The 19,996-nt window shown below is 41.8% G+C and overlaps 1 long non-coding RNA gene across 1 annotated transcript in view; it reads right to left on the bottom strand.

The window, feature by feature from the left end:
• Positions 1–1,936: 1,936 nt before the first annotated feature.
• LOC126500885 (uncharacterized) overlaps positions 1,937–19,996 on the bottom strand; it is a 39,524-nt gene continuing 21,464 nt past the window's right edge. The window contains exons 7-11 of the long non-coding RNA XR_007591453.1: positions 19,106–19,237; positions 16,929–17,060; positions 3,727–3,815; positions 3,303–3,533; positions 1,937–2,005 (exon numbers count right to left, since the gene is read on the bottom strand). This is a non-coding gene — a long non-coding RNA (uncharacterized lncRNA). The remainder of the gene's footprint in view (positions 2,006–3,302; positions 3,534–3,726; positions 3,816–16,928; positions 17,061–19,105; positions 19,238–19,996) is intronic.

Genomic DNA, 19,996 nt, shown 5'->3' with positions numbered 1-19,996 from the left:
TTGTTAGGGAGTAAGGAGGTGAGGTGGATCTAGATAGGTGAAGGAGTATGTGTGGGTGAACATAAAACAAATATATTATAGGGAATTCTCAAATGATTAATAAAAATACTTTTCTTTTAAGAATCTCCCAAATTTCACAACATGTACATGATACAACCCTTGACTAATGAGCAACAGGAACTGGCAGGTTTATATTTTCTTTCTTCTTTCCTAATGAACAGCATTAGGGTTTTACACAATGAACAATATAGTGCCAAGTCTTAAAGAAAGAAGGTAAACTTGGGACCTAGGAGATGCAAAGTGCCTGTTGCTTAATTATGAGGACCTTTTGGATATCTATTATCCACATAAAAACCAGGAGTGGCAGCAAACACCTGCAACCCCGCGTTCTAAAGGAACAAATAGGGGGATCCTGTAGGTTCTCTGTCTAGTCAATTTAACTGAAATGGTAAGTTCCAGGTTCAGAGAGAGACCCTGTCTCAAAAATTATAGAGTAACCAGAGAAACCTGGTATTGATATCCAGCTTCCACACTTATATATACCCAAATGAGTACATAATGAGGATTATGTCAAGGGGGCCACTTCTGGTTTTTCTCTCCTTTCTCCCTTGTTTTCTATAGAAGTCATAGAACTATGATGCCAAGGAAACACAGACTGCTAACTCACACTGTTTGGCCTCTTGGAGCACAACACAGGGGAAGAGGAGAGTTGGGTGGATCTAGAGAATTAGATGCTTATGACATCCTTGAGAATGACATCTCTTTAAGACAACCACTTGAGCTCTACACATAATGCCTCCTTGTCTCTTCCCAGAAGCCAAAGTCCCCAACTACTTCCAGGCTCCATTTGTCAACTGATAATGCCCTAAAGCTTCTCAGTGGAATTCCGGTGTACTCCAGTTCTGACAGAGATGGCTGTGAGCTATTTAGTAAGACACAGCTCTGCAATAATACGTTGAGGCTGAGCTTCCATTTCTCCATGACCCTCACTCAGCAAATCTCAACATGCAAGGGTTTGTTTCGGTTCAGAAGAGCAGCCTGTCATGGTTGATGTGGGAGTGTCATATATCAATCTGTTGATTTCATTGGTTAATTAAATAAAGAAACTGCTTGCCCTGATAGGTTAAAATATAGGTGGGAGGAGTAAACAGGAGAAAGAGGAAGTGAGGTAAGACTCCTCAGACAGACGCGAGATAGCTCTGCTCTCAGAGACACACGTGATGAAGCTCCGAGCCAGGATGGATGTAGGCTAGAATCTTCCTGGTAAGCACACCTTGGGGTACTTACACACATTATTAGAAATGGGCTAGTCCAGGTGCGAGAGTTAGCCGAGAAGAGGCTAGATATAATAGACAAGCAGTGTTTAAAAGAATACAATTTGTGTGTTGTTATTTCGGGCATGAGCTAGCAGGCAGCTGGGGTGTTGGGGACGCAGCCCCGCCGCTCTTATTTCAACACATGGTGGGGCAGTTTTGGTGGCAAAAGCTGGTTATGTTTTATCCACAGTTAAGAAGTGGAAAAATATGATGCCAGCTGTCTTTCTTGTATCCAGTCCAGAAGTTAAAAGTCAACCCCAGGAAATGGTGCCATCCATTGGAGGTATACTTTTAGACCTTAATTTACCTCATCAAATTAATCCCTCACAGTCATGCCCAGAGATTAGCACTAATCTTGATAAACCCAGAGACCCATGTTGAAGGAGAATCTCAATCTTATAAAGTTGAGAATCAACATTAACTATCACACTAGTCTTTAAAACCTTAGCCCTTGTCAGTCTCTGGACACACAAAAGTGACATGGGGGGCCTATAAACCTTATATCTGTGAAAAAGAGACTGAGATATATATTAGTTACTTTTTTCTATTGCTGTGACAAAAAATCATGACCAAGGCAATTTACAGAAGAAAGAGTTTATTTGGACTTACAGTTCTGGAGGATTAGAGTCCATGATGGTGGCTTGAAAATACGGTGGCAGGAACATAAGCTGAGAGCTCACATTGTGATCCTAAAATACAAAGCACAGAGTGAACTCAAAGGGTGTGGGGCTTTGAAACTTCAAATTCCACTCTCCAGTGACATACTTCTTCCAGCAAGGCCATACCTCAGAAACTCACCAAAACAGTGCCACTAATTGGGGACCAAATTTTTAAGTACTCAAGACTATGGAGGACATCTCGTTGATACTATCACAGAATGGAAAACAAGAAAGCAACTAGGCCATCCTTTGTACTGAATAAGACAGCACATCTGTGCTATAAAACTACTATTCCTTATAGCCTTTTAGGTTGGGTTGAACCCTGTAGTCTAGAGATCAGAAAGAATTGTTAGGCCCAGAATACATGGGGGTTAATTTTCCAAAGAAGGCATGAAAATATTTGTCACACCAATGCTTTCCTTCAAACTTGAGCATCTCAGTTAGGTCTGTGTCCTTTCCTTTGCTTCTAAAGATGTTTCTTGCTATGGCAGAAAAGTCCGTGCATCTCCCTTGTACTGACTGTTCCTAGAATGCCCTCTCTGGACATTCTTACTCATGGCCAAGCTGACATGCTCTGAGAAGCCTGAGCTACACACAGGAGCCACACATATTGGTTAAATCTGTACTGTTGTGACCACAATACCTGGAATAAACAAGAAAATGAAAGCTTCTTTGGGCTCATGATTTCAGGGTGTCTCAATCCCTCATTGTCAGGAATACATAGACAACGGTTAAAGTATGTGGTAGTGACTGTTCACTTGTGGCAGACCAGGGAAAAGGAAACAGGCTTTTAACCTTCAAACACCTGTTCCCAGTGACCCACTTCTGCCAGCTATTCTGCTCCCCCTAAAGGGCCCATAGTATCCCAAAATAGTAACAGATAAAATATGAGCCTGTGGGAGACATTTCTGATTCAAATCATAGCCCTACATGAATGCTCTGGTCCCAGGTGAGCCTCACATTAGCCATCCTAGCTCAGTTAGCAGATAGTGCAGGAGGAAGTCATCAGAAGGGATGTTGCAGTCATGTCATTCCTGACTTCCTAGCAGAGATCTGTCACCATAAAGAGCAAAGAGCCTGGTCTGGGCCCTGTCTTATTCCAGATCCCTGAATTCATAAGCACAATGAAGTGATTTGATTATACCATCAAGTTTCTGGTGGTTCACTAAAAAGCAAGAGCAAATCAATCTGAGATCTCTTCTCTGCTTCATGACAACAACTCAGGTTGCCTTTAAAAAGACTCTCTCTGGTTGCTTTCGCAAGCTCTGGGTATTTGTATGTAGCCACAGTGAACGCGGAATAGGAGGTGCTTGACTTGGGAACTCACCCTGCATTCAAGACATACATCATGGCTGCTGAGCATGAGCAGGCAACATCATCACTCTTGTGGTTTTCAGAAGAGACGGGAGCTCTGGAGTGCTGAGGAACCAAGAAGGGTGACAGTCCTATCTCTTACTCACATGAGCCATTGCTGTTTGGAAGATTTAGACTGGATGACTTGAAGACTGTAGGAGTCTGTAGAAACCCCTCCCAGTGCAACCAGCTTAGTCAGCATCTGCTGGGAGTACAAATGAAGATAGGAAGACATAGGCCCTGATTCGCCCGTGAATATCTGGGGTTTGCAGTTCTCCAAAGCTACCTAATGCTGGCTCCATATCAACTTCTACAACCAGAATTCATTTGGAAATAGAGGTAAACACTCCAGACATATCCAAAACAATGCAAGGTTGTATGTAAAAAAAAGGACCTACCTCGTTTCTGGGAAGCGGCAGAGTTCTTGGGCTAAGGCTTATTTATATATTCATGGCCACAACAAATTTGATTGTGGTCACAGCTGCATCTGTGGAATAAGACTGGACCTCAGTACATGTCAGGTTGGTATTCAGGTCTACAGGCGGCTGCTCTTGTAGCTGTATAGTTAACACATGATGCTTTGATACAACTTGGCATGTCCACGGATGCTTCAATATAAAGAGATGCCCGGGATTTTCAAAGCCTCATTGACCTAGATCCCATCTCCAAGGGAAAATGTACACATAAGCTCACCTGAACAGCACCTGTCTGCTACATGGGAGCCTCAGCCCGCAATAATGGCATGGCCACTGCTAGTACTTGCTGTCCTGACGGGTTATCATAACGCAACTCATCCCCTGAAAGAAACATTTGGAGGTGCGGGGTGAGGAGTCTGTGCAGTTGTGAGTAGGCAAATGAGAATCTCTCTTCCTGAGAAAGGACTGAGCTGAGCGCTGAGGAGGCTTGAATTGGTCCTCAGAGGCTAACAGAGCAAGCTCATAGCTGTGCAGAGCTGCATGCTCTAATGCAGAGGGATGGGACTTCTTCAGACTAAAGCTGGAAAACATCTCAGGGACTGAAAGTGGAGATGAAAGAAAAGACAAAGAATCCCTGGAGACAGCTATGGGCTGTAGAAATCACTGTTTCTGCTAGCTGTCCACTCCTAAAGGCCACCTGGACCTTGTCACATACCCATGTCTTATGGAGCTTGAAGGGGATTATGATTCTTGTGATCATGGCTCTTTCCCTCAGGTGCCCAGATAGGAAGAATCCTCAGAAACTTCTATGTGGGCTACTGTGTCTTTCAGGAAGGTGCCAACCTTATTTCACCATCAGCAGGAGTCTGTAGACAGAAGGAGTGTCTGCTCAGAGGGGGACAATGTCAGTTTGAAAGCCCTGTGACGATTGGTCATGTAGGGGTTTGGGTTTTGGTTTTGAAGAATTGGGATCAAACCCAGGGCCTTGCACAAACCAGGCAAATGCTCTATCACTGAGATTCTTTACAAGCCCACAATCTTCAGAGAAGAATGCTCACACTCAGATAATAGCAATCACATCTTAGTCACTCCCAGGAAGGTCTGATCAGTATTAACACCACACAGCCACACAGATCTCCCTGATAATGCTGACCCTGATATTTTTCCCTACAAGGAAACTATTTCAAGCCACAGTCCACTATCTACCAGTACCCCATGTGAAAGACAGGAAGAGCAGTCAGACCCAAGCAAGAAGCTAGCTGAGAGACCAAGGTGCACATGAAATAGGTTTCAAATGTGTGCAGTCGAGCAGCTCAAGATGTATTCTTGGCCAGCACTAGAGGGGTTATGGACAGATGTGCTAAATGTGAATGACATGGCATGTACCAGGCATTGTGCTTGGCCCTGTCACCCCCTTCAAACCCTCCTTTGTCACTCCCATCAAACCCTTCCTTGTCATATACTACGATAATATCAGCTTTACTACTTGTCTTGCTCCAGAGTCTGTGACTATCCTAGGGCAGGCTGCCCTGATGTAGGCTACCCCAGTCCCATTTAGATACCCAGAAGGCTCCAGCTCCTGGGATTGGTAAGGAGCAAAAGCAACTGAAAATTCTTTCTTCCTACACAGATGAAGGCATACTTCCTGGATTGCAGATGGAGAAGGCAGCTGAGTCCTTCTGCAGCTGATGCTGACCTCAGGTAAGTGGTCCAGCCCCAAGGTTGTCCTCTTTCCCTCCCTCCTTCTCCTCACGGGTGCACCTTAAGGTGACACCTATCCTATAACTGCCCTTCTTTCCTTCTTCAGGGTCTTTCTTGTCTTGATCACGTAGCAACTCGAAGATGCCAGCAACAATGCTCAAAGTTATAGAGGTGAAACGCCTTTATTAAGCCGCAAAGGCAAGCAGATCCAAGCTCCAGACCATCAAGGCTACTTAGTAAGCACATGTGTTAAAACACCTAATCAACAGCAAAAACAATGACAAAATAGGTTTATCATGAAAAGGGACTGACAAGACGTGAACACAGCTCAATACAGACACAAGAACAAGAGGATACTGCATAGCACCCTTGTCTGCAATGATGAAAATAAAACAAGGGCCTCAGAGCAATTTAGAACATGCCAGCATATTGTGGCAGAATCATCCGGTGGTGAAAGATAAGGAGCCTGGTGTATGAGGGCTCTCCAAAGGAATGGGGCAGAGAGAGGAGAAGGAGGGAACAGGGAAGGGGAGAAGAGAGGGAAGGAGAGGGAGAAGGAGAGAAAGAGAAGGAGGGAGAGAGAGAGGCTAAGAGTTTAGGTTGGCTTACATGGTATGGTCTGGATACTTTGACAATGGCTGTCTCCCACAGGAGAGGCAGAGAACCTGGTGGCTGTTCAGTACATGCGGCAGAATTCCTCTGCTGTCCCAGTCTCGTGCTGAAGGATTGAAGGATTCCTGAAAAGGCTTGAGATGTCACTCTAAATGGGAAGCCCAAAGAAGTTGGTGCTAATATCAGCAAAGGAGTGCCACAGCAGAACGGCAGAGAGATTTGCCAGCAAGAGTGACAGCAAGCAGGTAGAAGTGAGGTCGGTGCCTTCTATGTCTTTATCAGGGTGCCCGCAGAAAGTACAGCCCACATTTAGAGTAAAACTTCCTGCTTCAAGTAATCTGTCAAGACAATCACTCAAAAACACCCAGCAGCTTGCATTTCAGGTCATTTCAGATGTAGCCAAGTTGACAACAAGGATTAGCCAAAATAGCTGGTTCCTTGTCCCTCCAGAAACCCTCTGCATCAGGATCTTGAGACAAACTTAGGAGGATGTGGCAGCTGGGCCAAGCCAGAAGATTTTACCATAGGCTAGAAAGTCTAGACCAGAGATTGTTATTAAACCCAGACCAGTGGTTGGAGACAGGCCTGATTCTCTAACACAGAAGCATAAGCCTCCCACTTACAATCCAGGGTAGGGGAGTGGGAGGAAGCTGTCATTAACATGATACTGGATTTAAGACTCACCCAGGATGCAAGAAGCTGGAAGTGAAAGTTGGACAAGCTTTCACTACCCGTTTCCTAATTAACATTAGGATTAGCATGTGGGAACTTGTAGGGAAATTGAAAATCTACCATGTCCAGGCAATAATCGGGATCACAAAGGGAGCTCATGCAGGTCTCTGAGAAGTTGGTGCCTTTGATAGCTACTGCCCTGGTCCACACAGGTCTCTGTTAATGAGGTTCAGGCCACTGTTGGCCAACAACTGCTGTTGCCAAAACGGAAAGGTGGGTGCAGCATAGAGTGAGGATGTGCGGGACATTCAGGCTTCTGTCCTAACAGAGCACTGCAGCCTCAGTGCCATGGCGCCACCTCACTCCTGCTTTCGGACCTCTGCCAACTTGTCCTTTGACCACACCTAGCCCAGAACTACTCAAGGACAGAGATTCTGGAAAATTCTCAGCTTCGCCCCATATACATGGAACAATCCAACACAGTTGGGTAAGAGGGGTCCAAGTATCAGCAAAACTGCATTTGGACAGATGGACAATGGTCTGTCTGTCTCCCTGATGATAATCAATTTCCTTTGAAGAATTTCCAACAGATAAGGGGAACGTTAAGTATACCATACTCCAGACACACACGCACATACTCCTGCACACACACTGACCACATGCCAGTGTGGGACACACAAGCATGTACAGTACTTCTTCCCTTTATTCATGGGAGGCATACACAGAATATCTGTTTTTTGTTTTTTGATTTTGCCTTTTTACTTTTATTTTGTTCTGCTGTGTCCTCAGACTTGAGAAACTCGCTTCAAGATTCTTTTTCCCATGTGCTACTCATAAAGTGTCTATCCCAGCATATATATATATATATATATATATATATATATATATATATATCACCTCCTCCCTGCGGCTTTCCCTGACCACAGCTACTAAAGTGCTCGGTATCTTCTTTGCCGCACTACACCATCCTACTACACCCCAGTGACATAATGCTTCTACTTCGCAGCGACAATCTCACCTAGCCTCCATCACCCTGGGAACGAGTCCACTGCACGCATCTTCGCACAACTAGCACACAGGGAAGAGACAGTAATGCTTTCCAATAAATACAGATGAATGGGTATTTTCCAGGTCACGTCCTATGGGTTGTGCACTCTTTAATGGCTTAGTTTTAATGTCGTTCAATTAATTGGAGTTGGCGAAACTGACACCTTGGAAGAAGCAATGGGAGTGATGGCCGGGGACCGGAAGCTGTAATCAGACTTTCCACTCCCCCTACTCCCTGGGTCAAGATGGGGTGGTTGCAGATCGAGCCACATACCCAGACCAGAAAGAGTCAACCCCATGATTAAAATCTCCTTCTGCAATGTTTCCCATCCTCCACTGCAAAGGGAGACCTCTGACGGGTTTACATGAGGGCTGTCTGTGTTTGCTTACCAGACAGCTCCCACTCACTGGAGGGCATGAGGAGGTGGCAGGAAAACACCTCATGGAATTTCCTAGTTTCTCAGGGAAAGTGTCCCCTTTGTTGGCCAGAATGTCTAGGAGAAAGTTCTCAAGGATCAAAACCAGGTTTTACAAGTAACTTCCAGTTCAAACAAAATAGAAAAGGGAATGCATTTTTAAAGCTTCCAGTTGGCAAAACCTTGGGAATCTTAGCAACTATGGCAAAAGTTGGATTTTTATATTAACATTATTATAAAAGCCCACGCTTGACGCATTGAAGACCACAGAGATTAAACTCTTCTTGGGTCAGTTTGAGAAAACACAGCTTTGCTATTTCGCCCTTTTCTGCTCTTTCTTCACAATTACAGGCGAAAATAAAAAATAAAATAAAATAAAAAATCCTGCATGTGAGCTGTGCTTTCTTATAAACACCCAGAAGTGAGCTGTGCATTCTTATAAAATTAGACTTAACTTGCTTAATAAAACAAAGAAAGTAATTTTAAAATTATTTTTAAGGACAAAGGATTGTGAGCCATTTTCTTTGGTTCTGTGGTATTTTAGGTCTTAAGAGACATTTATTAACCACAAAGACAACTATGAAGCAAGATGGCCAAGAAATAAGGTCTGTGATTATTGGGAAGAACTGTAAGTGCTGGGTGCTTCTTTTTTTTTTCTTTTTCTTTCAGGCTTTATTTTTCAGCTGAGTTAAGATATAGAAAGTTCAGTTGCTTTGCATGTACACCAAACTATGCTTTTATCAAAATACTATTGGAGAAGCTGCCTTGGTGGTGCATGCCTGCAGTTCCAGCTACTTGAGAGATCTAGAAAAAGAGTATCACTTCAAATAATAAGTTTGAAGCCAGCCTGAGCAACATAGCAAGACCCTGTCTCAGTAGAAACAAAACAAAAGCACTTTTGAGGGACAAGATCCATCCACAGGAGGAGTCCCTTAAATTAAATTCTCAGTGAATTTATCACACTGCAACCTCTTCTCATTCATTTGATTCATACTCACTTATTGCATAAAGTCTCATTATACTTGCTGGTATAAATATTAATAATCTATGCTTTCAGGGGCCTTCAGCACACCCTTCCATCAAAGCACAGATCAGCCAGATGAAAAAGTTCAGAGCTAAACAATGCTGTATATCAAATAGATCAACCAGGCACTTACAGAACACTTGGTCCAGCTGCAGCAGAATCCACATTCCTCTCATCAGTGGATGAAAACATTTTCATCAGTGGATGAAAGCATTTTAGAGTACAAAATGCTTGTCAACTTTTTTTTTCAAAATACAATTTAGTATCTTTTCTACAAAAATCAAGTTAAACTATAACCAACAAACTTTAAAAATACAAATACATGGATTTTAAACAACATTGTCTTGATTGATCAATGAGAAATCAAAGGAGAAATTTAAAATGCATAGAAACAAATAAAAATTGAAACACAATATACCAAAACCTACAGGCTACAGTAAAAGCAGCATTGAAGAACAAGTTTATAATAACAACTAGGGGGTAGGGGAGCTTCAAATGAGCAACTAAGGATACAATTTAAACAACTAAAAAAAGCAAGAACAAATAAAACTCGAAATTAGTAGAAGGGCAAAAATAGCAAAGAGTAGAACAGAAAAAAATGAGATATTAGAAAGTTATAAAATAACAGTGATACAAATATTTCTTGAAAGGACAAAGAAAATCAATAAGCCATTTATTAGTTTAATAAATAAAAGGAAAATATTCAAATATATTATACCCCAACTGAAAAGAGATATTATGACCAATATCATTGAACTACAAATGATCATCAAGGACTAATATAAACATATAAGCCAACAAATTGGAACACCTAAAATAAATGTACAATTTTCTAGATATAGTCAACAAAAAATAACCATGAGGACATGGAAAATCTCAACTAACCAATAAACAGTAAAATGGAATGAGTAGCAGAACCCAAATCTCCTAACAAAGGAAAGCCTATGCCTTCATTAGGGTTTCTATCGCTGTGAAAGGACACTCTGGCCACCAGAACTCTTATGAGGAAAACAGCTAATTGAGGAGGCTCACTTATAGTTTCAGAGGTCCAGTCCATTATCATCATGGCAGGGAGCACGACAGCATGCAGGCAGCCATGGTGCTGGAGGAATCTCTGAGAGTTCAACATCTTGGAGGCAACAGGAAGTCAACTGAGATACTGGGCGTTTCCTGAGCATAGGAAACTTCAAAGTCCACTCCCACAGTCAAACACTTCCTCCAACAAGACCATACCCACTCCAACAAAACCACCCCTCCTATTAGTGCCACTACCTATAAGAATATGGGGGCTAATTACATTCAAACTACCACAGACTAGGACAAGATGGCCTAGCTGCCGAACTTGACCAAATTTGGAAAGAAAACCTATTCCAATTATTCTCAGTCTAGTGCTGAAGACGGAAAAGAAGGTGTCCTTCAAAACTCCTTCTAGTTTAGTACCACTGATACATCAAAATCAGAGAAGGTGACGGTAACAAAACAAAACAAAACTGCAGCATCCTTGATGAAGACAGATGCAAAACCTCTCATGAACAAAACCTTACTCTCCATTAAAAAATTATGCCCCATGATCAGATAGAATTCATCCCAAGAATGCACATGATTGGAAACAAATACATGAGATCAGCAGATGTACAAAAACTGGGATCATCTCAACAAATACGGAAAAACCAGTGGATAAAATTTAACATTGAATTTAAGTACTCCAGAACAATATGGACTGCCTGTCAGAATCACAGCAGATGTATTTGAGAAACACTGAAAATTTCCTGTAAAAATTAGGATCAAGACAAGGATACCTATCAATGTCCTTCATCTTATTCCCCATAGAAAAGAGAAAGGAGACAAACTGTGGATGTATACAGACAGTATGATTTATATAGAGTCAAAACTAAGGGTATCATTTAAAAAACTGCTAGAAGTGATAAACACAGTAGTTACAGTATGTGCATCCAACATGTAATGATAACTATTTTTAAATCCCTTTCAAAACTTACTATATAATAAGTTTTTAAAGCTTCCATTTATAACAGACATGCATGCATGTACATACATAAATTTAAGAGTAAATTTAACCAAGGAAGTTGCTTATTTTCACAAGAAAAAAAAAACACATGAGCTTGATTAAAGAAATAGAAGAGGACACTAAAAAAATAAAAGAACAACCTATGATAAGTAACTGGAAAGATTTATGTTATTAAAGTGCTTGTTCTACACAGTGATTTTAGGATTCACTATAATTCCTATCAAAATACCAATAGCATTCTTCACAGAAACAGAAAGAACAATCCTAAAACTCATGAGGACTACAGTAAGAAAACAAGAATATACAAATAGACAAAATAGCTAAAGCAACCTCAAGCAAATGAACAAAGCTAGAGTATCATAATATCTTATCTCAAAACATACAGCAAAGCTATAGTGAGTAAAGCAGCATGATATGACAATAGCATGAAACTAGGTACTGAGACCAATAGAAGAGAATGGAAACTTCAGAAATAAATTCACATATCTAGAGTCAATTGGTCTTTAATAAAGAAGCCAAAAACCTGCACTGGAGAAATGATAGCCTTGCTAACAAATGGCATAGAGAAAATTGAATATCTATACATATGTATGCATATGTATGTAGTCAACTCAGTATGAATCAAAGATATAAAACCTCAAACTATGAAAATACTGGAAAAAACATAAAACACTACAAGACAAGACTATAACTTTTTGAATATAAACTATTATGTAGTCTTTTTTCATACATCAAAGCAATTTGTGCTGCCCATATGTTCATGTGTGGTATTCTACTAGAATATGTTTGACCTGCCAATGGCAACACTCCAAAGAAACAGGTGCTTCCTCTCCCAGCAGGTATCAATTGCTTATACCTCCTCAGCTAAAGGTGGGGCTTCATTTACACCTTCCTTTCCCATGCTGGAATTTGGTGTGGCTTGAGGTTCACGGGAATTATGCATGCTGTCACAACCACTGTGACTTCATATGTGTAGCTGTCCTGCTGTGTCTAGAAAGCACTATTTCCACTATTTCCCTGTAGTCACCCACCACCTCTGGTTCATAGACTCTTTCCATCTGCTCTTCCACAACGATCCCTGAGCCTTTACCAGAAATAGGGAAGTATAAATGCTCTATTTACGGCTGAACATTCCAGTCCCAGTTCTCTGCATCTTGACCAGTTTTAGGTCCCTGTGTTGACCATTATCTACTAAAAATAGAAGCTTCTCTGATGACAGGTGAGAGATGCATTATGGGTGTAACACTGACTCATTAAGAATCAATTTAATGGGATGTCCATTTAGCAAATAAGCATAGTAGGTTCTGCCCCTAGAGTCTATGATCTGTCTAGATATCTGGGTTTTTTGTTTGGTTTGGTTTTGTTGGTGCAAAAATGGCACCAGGTATGGGCTTCATTTTATGGAGTGATACTGAAATCCAATCAGAAAGTGGTTCGAACCTGATGTTCAAACCAACGTTGCAGCAGTGGAGATGTCTTGCTAGGCCACTCATTATTGTAGCTCGGGCCTCACAGCTAGGTAAGACTGATGATGATGTTTCTCCTTTGGCAGCATGCATAGCCCCTTCAGACACTATGAGAGCTAGCTCATAGGGTGAAACTCCCAGGTTACAAATTTGGGTTAGCAAAGAAAAGGGGTGGATTTGGGAGGAGCCTGGCAAAGAATAAACATGATCAAAATTCGCTGTCTAAAAGTCTCAAATATCTAATTTTTTTGGTTTGTTGATATATGTATTGTTTTTATTGAGCTAGACATTTATCTCAACTCCCCTCGTTTCCTCCCCACTCCCCTTCTATTCTCTCCCATGACACCCACATTCCCAATTTACCCAGAAGTCAAAGATCTAATTTTTAAAAGAGAGGAGAGAGAGAGAGAAATGTTTTCAATGTTAGAAAATATATTTTTCCCTAAAAGCAATAAGAAATGGAAGGAGGCAGGAGTATGCTTTCTTACCTAGTATTGATAAGGTTTCTGACCTACCCATAATGTATGGGCTAGATAGTATTTGTGCTCAGGAATCATTGTCCACTTTCTCCCATGTATTGGCAGAACATTGGTTATTTAGACGTCATCCTTTTTAGAAAATGCAGGGATGAGTGCTCTGATGCCTGTGAACTCTTTTCAAATATCTAAGAACAACATGTACAGACACAAACATGTGTATACATACAAATGTCTAGATACAGACATGTAGATATGCATAATCATATACAAGTACATGAATGAATAAATCCATGTGGCAACTTGTTTAAATAAGCAAATGATGGACAGCCACCTTTCATCATGGTACAGTTCTAACTTTTCTATAAGCTTGCTATTTTTCATAATAAAATACTGGGACACGAAACAGTATAGAAATGCCTCTTTGTTGGTGAAGGGTTAATGACTTAAAAGCCTCAGGTGGCTTGAGATACTCTGGACATTGAAGTGTTGAATAATTCCTATGGAAACATCTGGAAAGGAGAGCCACATACCAAACCTGCTGGGATCTTCCACTTCTAGACTGCAGGGGAGCTGACCTGCAGATAACCTATTCCACTTCCCAAACTGTACCAGGCTTTTTTTGGGGGGGAGGGTGGGCACCAACCAGCTCCCTAATCAAGACATGGAGACTTATTACATGCTTGACCTTAACTTATGCTATTTTTGCTAGCTCTCATAATTTGAATTATCCTGTTTCTCTACATCCACGTTTTGTCTTGGGTTTTTTTTTTTACCTTTCTCTCTCTCTCTCTCTCTCTCTCTCTCTCTCTCTCTCTCTCTCTCTTTCTTTCTTTCTTTCTTTATGTCCTACTCCATCTAGCTAGCATGTGGCTGCCTAGAAGACCCCAGGCATGTCCCTCTCTTTCTCCTTCATTCTCTTCTCTCATTCTTCTCTCTTGAGTCTCAATTTCTCCACCTATTTATTTTTTCTGCCTGCCAGCCCTGCCTATCCTCTCTTGCCTAGCTATTGGCTATTCAGCTTTTTATTAGACCAATCAGATGCCTTAGACAGGCAAAGTGAAACAAATGCAACACATAATTACATAATTAAGAAAATGCAACATAAATAAATGTGGCACACATTTACACAAAGTAGTATCCTGCAGCGTAAACAAATGTGACATACATTTACACAAAGTAGTATCCTGCAGCGTAAACAAATGTGACACACATTTACACAAACTAGTATCCTGCAGCGTAAACAAATGTGACACACATTTACACAAACTAGTATCCTGCAGCGTAAACAAATGTAACACACCTTTCCCTAGTTAAAGTAATATTCCATAACACCAAACTGCCCCTTTTTCTGTCCTCTAAAATCCCAAGACCCTCACGCCATGCCCTCCCTCCCACAGAGAGACTGTGGTCCTTCAGTTGTTCTGATTAAAAGAACAATTATATTCCGCTTCTGGAGATGCCGCTCTGCTTTACTTTTATTTCCACGTCACCTTCATCAACCTGATCTAACATTTGGAAGGCTGGGGATGGAACCCAGGGTCTTGCACACACTAGGTAAATGCTCTAGAACCCAGGGATATCTTTAGCTCTTAGAGACGTCTGAATGTACGCCACATTGGGAAGACATCTGCGGTAGACTGGAACTCTTTCTCCTGGTTCTAGATATTTCAATTTTAGTCTAGAAGTCAGAGATCACACTGGCATCTTTGGGGGTCAATTCTTAAGTCCTATTGACCTACTCTGATCAAAACCCAACCTTACATTCCTCTTGCTATGCTGCTCTGCAAAGTCAGTGGGATTGAGTCTACCGTGCTGCAATGGGGTTTCGCTAGGAATGGCTTGAATATCCTTCCTAGCTTTGTGTTATATGCATGGTTTGATAGCTGTCCCTTATTCTCATACAAATCACTGGACAAGTGAGAAGATGGGGTTTCTGACGTATTCTAGATATTCTCTGGTGCTTATGAAACATTGAATCTGTACTCAGTGCAGCTCCCTGTTTATCCAGGGATATTTTCTACTCCGTTGCTTTTTGAACACTGCAATGATGCCACCCATTTTCATTTCATAACATCAATTCAGTTTTCCAGGATTCCTTTAAGATCACCCACAGAGGTTCAGTGTTTATAAGGTCTCACGGGCCCCTGGGATATGAGCCAGGGACTTGGATAGACTTCCAGCACTTACGTAAGGGGTCACAAACTCAAATGTCTATATTAGCCAAGTAGTGGACAGGGGAGGGAGGGAGACTTTGGGAAACTAGAGATTCCTGACCAAAGTCAGCAGCACCTCAGATTTCATGACCCAGTGCTAAGCGTCCAACGATATCAAACCACTTAATAGTGTAAGAAAATAGAAGGGTTTTAGAAAGAAATATGTATATTTCTAAATTTGGGGGTTATACATTAGATTTGAGGTTCCACCCACCAATGACATGGATTGGAACTTTCTCCATGATCCTCCCCCTAAAACAAAAAACATTGCTTCATTTTTTGCCCATGTTAGTATACTACTACTGGCTTCTTCACTTAGGGCCAAAGAGATTTTTGTTGTTATTGTTGTTGTTGCTGCTGCTGCTCCTAGTATTTGGGGTTTTTTTTTGTTATTTTTTTTAATTTATTTATTTATTTATTAAAGATTTCTGTCTCTTCCCCACCGCTGCCTCCCCTTTCCCTCCCCCTCCCCCAATCAAGTCCCCCTCCCTCGTCAGCCCAAAAAGCAATCAGGGTTCTCTGCCCTGTGGGAAGTCCAAGGACCACCCACCTCCATCCAGGTCTAGTAAGGTGAGCATCCACGAAACTGCCTAGGCTCCCACGAAACCAATAGGTCCAGTAGAATCAAAAACCCGTTGCCATTGTTCTTGAGGTCTCAGTAGTCCTCCTTGTCCGCTATGTTCAGCGAGACCAGTTTTGACCCAGGTTTTTTCAGACCCAGGCCAGTCATATTTGGTTTCTAGCCATAAATAAAGGACATTGAACCTATAATTCGGGTTCTTAGAGAAGCTAAATAAGAAGGAGAACCCAAAGAAAATCATATAGGCATCCTCCTGAATATTAAACTTCATCAGGCGATGAAAGGAGACAGAGACAGAGACCCACATTGGAGCACCGGACTGAAATCTCAAGGTCCAAATCAGGAGCAGAAGGAGAGAGAGCACAAGCAAGGAACTCAGGACCGCGAGGGGTGCACCCATACACTGAGACAATGGGGATGTTCTATCAGGAACTCACCAAGGCTAGTATTTGGTTTTATCAGTCCTTTCTGCCATCAGTGTCACTGTGCGAGGATCAAGCCGGTACCCACCACCACACTTTGCTCTTTGTCTGAGCCTCTTTTGTAGCTTTTAGAAAGTCTTTGTCCTTAGGGCATATCAGTCTTTAGTATTCCTAAAGCTATGTTGCAAACTCACACTTCCCTCATATTCCCCATAGAATATTATGCCATGCCATTTTTCTATGTTTTATTCATGTGCCATTTAAATCTGAGCTCACCAGAGAGTTCCTGGGTCCAGCCTTGCTGCTTTCTCTCATTGTATGCCCTGACTCTGACCTTTTAAGTAATTCTGACTCAAGGCAAGCCAGCAAGGAGTCTGTAGGTGACAACATTCTAGGCAGTATCGCAGGGCCAGTCTTTCCTTCTACTACCTTTTTGGTCCTAGTCTTTTCCTTGCTTCTATTTGCTCCTGGACTTGGAGCTCATCACCTAGCTCTTACAAGGTACGTCTGGATCTTTGAAACATACCTTTCATATTTGGAACTGGGATGTTGTAGATTCCCTCGGCTCATTTCTTCAGCACTTAAAATCCTCAGGAATAACTTCATACCATCTTCCTGCTCCCAGATAAGACCAAGGCTGACCAACTCCAGCTCTAGCCTAGAAAGACAAGACCTGGTTTTTCTTTCCTGCCCCCATGGAGGAGGTGAAGAATTCGTTCTACACACCTTTAACCCGGTGCACAGAGCACAAAAAGAATCAACTCCTCATTAAGCACCTCCCACCGGCAGCACAGCACGATGGACTTTTCCTGGATTGTCTCTCTTAATTCTAAACTCAATGATAGATAGTAAAACCAGAAAGTACTCCTCTACAAATGTAGTAACTTCCCTGAGATGACATGGTAGGAAGATTGAGCTGAAATCTGAACCTGTGCTCCTTATTTTCAAAGGCACAAGGACTATTCCTTTCTTACTGACGAAAGGAAGTAGTTATGTAGGCAAAACGCCACCAAGCAAACCAGAAACACAGATACTTAAAAAATGAGCCACAGCCCCCTGCAGACTCTTACCTGTGTTCACACGCATGTACTTTAGATTGTCACCTAATGTCTAGCTACAAGCCTCAAGCCTCTACATTAGAGTTTTTTGAGAAAAAAAAAAGCCTAGCAAAGAAAAAAATGGCATTGGAGTCTGATTTTGCAGCATGAACTCATTCTAGAAGCAATGATTAAACACCTATGACATTCTAGGCTTTGAGCCAGCAGAGGGAATATAGTCGTCAAGGACAGATTTGGTTATTGCCTTAATGGAGCCATCTTTCCTATGCACTGGTTAAGTCGCTGCCCAATTTCCTCTCACACACACTCTTATGGGTTAGATGTGCCATTCTGAGGGACTAGCCATGGCACCAGATGCGAAGAAAAGAGGAGAATGCTTTACCTCTCACTCCACCGGCTCTCTACCAACAAGCTCCATTTTCTTTGTTCTTGATGACCCAAGTTCTCTCGTCCCACAGGAAGCTAAAGTTTTGTGTTTTAGATAGAATCTTGTTTCTATGTTGACATTTTTTAATCTCACGGATTTCTTTGCCTTAAATACACACTCAGCAATCTTCAACTGGAGCTATTGTTCCTTTTGCTAGTTCCCAACCCATGTCCACGAGAGCACATCAAACAGCTCCTAAAACCTTTACAATACAGCGATGTCCGCTACTATGTCCCAGGAAGCAGCTCTTCTTATTTTGCCCACGGCCCTTTTTCCTGTAATTGAGGCAATTTCACAGAGGTATGGGGGTGAGATAATGGTCTTAGATGCGGCTGCAGCTAAACTGTTGGACCAGCAAGGGCAGATCAGGATCGATGGCCTCTTCCGTCTGAGAACATTCAGAAATGCAACTCACTCTATCTGTGGTTGCTACTTAAATAACAGAAATACCAGGGAATAAGTAAAAAAGATATTCAAAAATGTCAAAAATCCTTACCATCATGAAGTTTATTTTCAAGCCATAAGAAGTTACTAAAACATGCAAAATATGAACTGGAAGTGAATCAGCCAGACTCAAGAAAGATAAATAAATCATGTTTTCTCTTGTATGCAGAAATGAAATTTTAAATTATATATGTGTATTTACATATGGATATGATATGCATATTTGCATACATGTCTTTAAAGTAGAAAGAAGATCATGAATGGGGAAGAAGAAAAGACAAGAAATTACAAAACACAGAATAAGCAAATTATATGAGAACTATAGAAAATAGTAGTTGATAATAAGTATGTAAAATAAGAAAGGGAGATGGGAAGAGCTACTGAGGAGGCAGCACCTGCATGTAGACCCACAGGTAATAAGGGACTTAGCAGCCATCATCTCTGGAGTTGAGGAAGAAGCCAATGTTGAGGGGAGGCTATGGGAGCATGTGGGCATACCCAGGGCAGCTATGGGAGTTTGCCTGGTACACCCAGGAAAATATGAAGAGAAGTAGAAGGCAGAGTTATAGGTCAAGGACATGTTAGAGTGAGAGATGTATGGCCGTTGCAAAGACCTCTTTAAATCCAGTTTAAACAGAGGTCTTCAGAGAACTTTCAATGGATAAAACCATGCTAAACTTAATATCTCAACAGCCCATTCTGAATGTGAGTAGAACAAACACGGACAAGACCGTGAGGGACCAGCCCACCTCTTCAATCCCCATGTCCTTTTACCTGGTCTTCTATCACAGATGCCTAAAGCGTGGCCAAGTCCTTTTCTTTTCTTTGAGCTTGAACTTGCGGCTACTGGAAATCTCTCTTCCAAAGAAAGCAGTGAGAAAGGCCCACTGAAGTGAACGGAACTGCCTGTGGATAGGAAAGGAAAGAACAGTTGGCATCTGCTTACTGCTAAGAAGTAAGTTCATAGCACTTGACACGCTAACCTGATTTGTCTTGTCGCGGTAACATAGGAAAGGCTCCCAACAGAAGGACCGGAAAGCCAGTGACAGATGTTGACCTCCACATTCCATCCCTGACAACTCTTCCTATCCTGGGACAACACACCATAAAGTATTCCCTCCAATAGGGAAAAACTGGGCTCCCTTGAACACCCGCCTAGAGGGCATAACGGTGCTTCCCAGCTGAGCCTGCAGCCCAAGTCTTCAGGAGCTGAAAAACCCACGATTACTCATTTGGTCACAAGCTAAATTAAACCCTACCTCAGCGAGCTAACCACAAGATAAAGGTGGGGCCGCTCATAAGAAATGTTAACCCAATGAAAACATGCCTGAAAGGATGTGTGTGTCTCATCATTACTCTTTTCCTACTCAGGAGGCATGAGAAAATGCAGGAAGAGGAGCCAGAGTTTGCCTCTGATAAATTACTTGAGGGTAGGTAGCATGGGTGAGGTCTGGTGGGAGGAATATATCTTTGTCACTTAACTCCTAGCATATCTAGGAGAGTCCACTCCTTTTTAACATTCCATATATATTACAAGGGAAAAAAAAAGGATACTTGGACCATTCCCACCCTCTTTCCCCTGATAGCTTTAACTATAGGTCTAGACAACATATTTCTCTCCTACTTGCTGATTTCCCAAAGTCTTGAAAGTCAACCACATCCTGA

The sequence above is a fragment of the Alexandromys fortis genome, unplaced genomic scaffold (genome assembly GCF_014885135.2).
Source record: "Alexandromys fortis isolate MF-2015 unplaced genomic scaffold, M_Fortis_MF-2015_v1.1 scaffold_7, whole genome shotgun sequence".
Lineage (NCBI taxonomy): Eukaryota > Metazoa > Chordata > Mammalia > Rodentia > Cricetidae > Alexandromys > Alexandromys fortis.
This window is presented reverse-complemented; position numbering and strand designations above follow the sequence as displayed.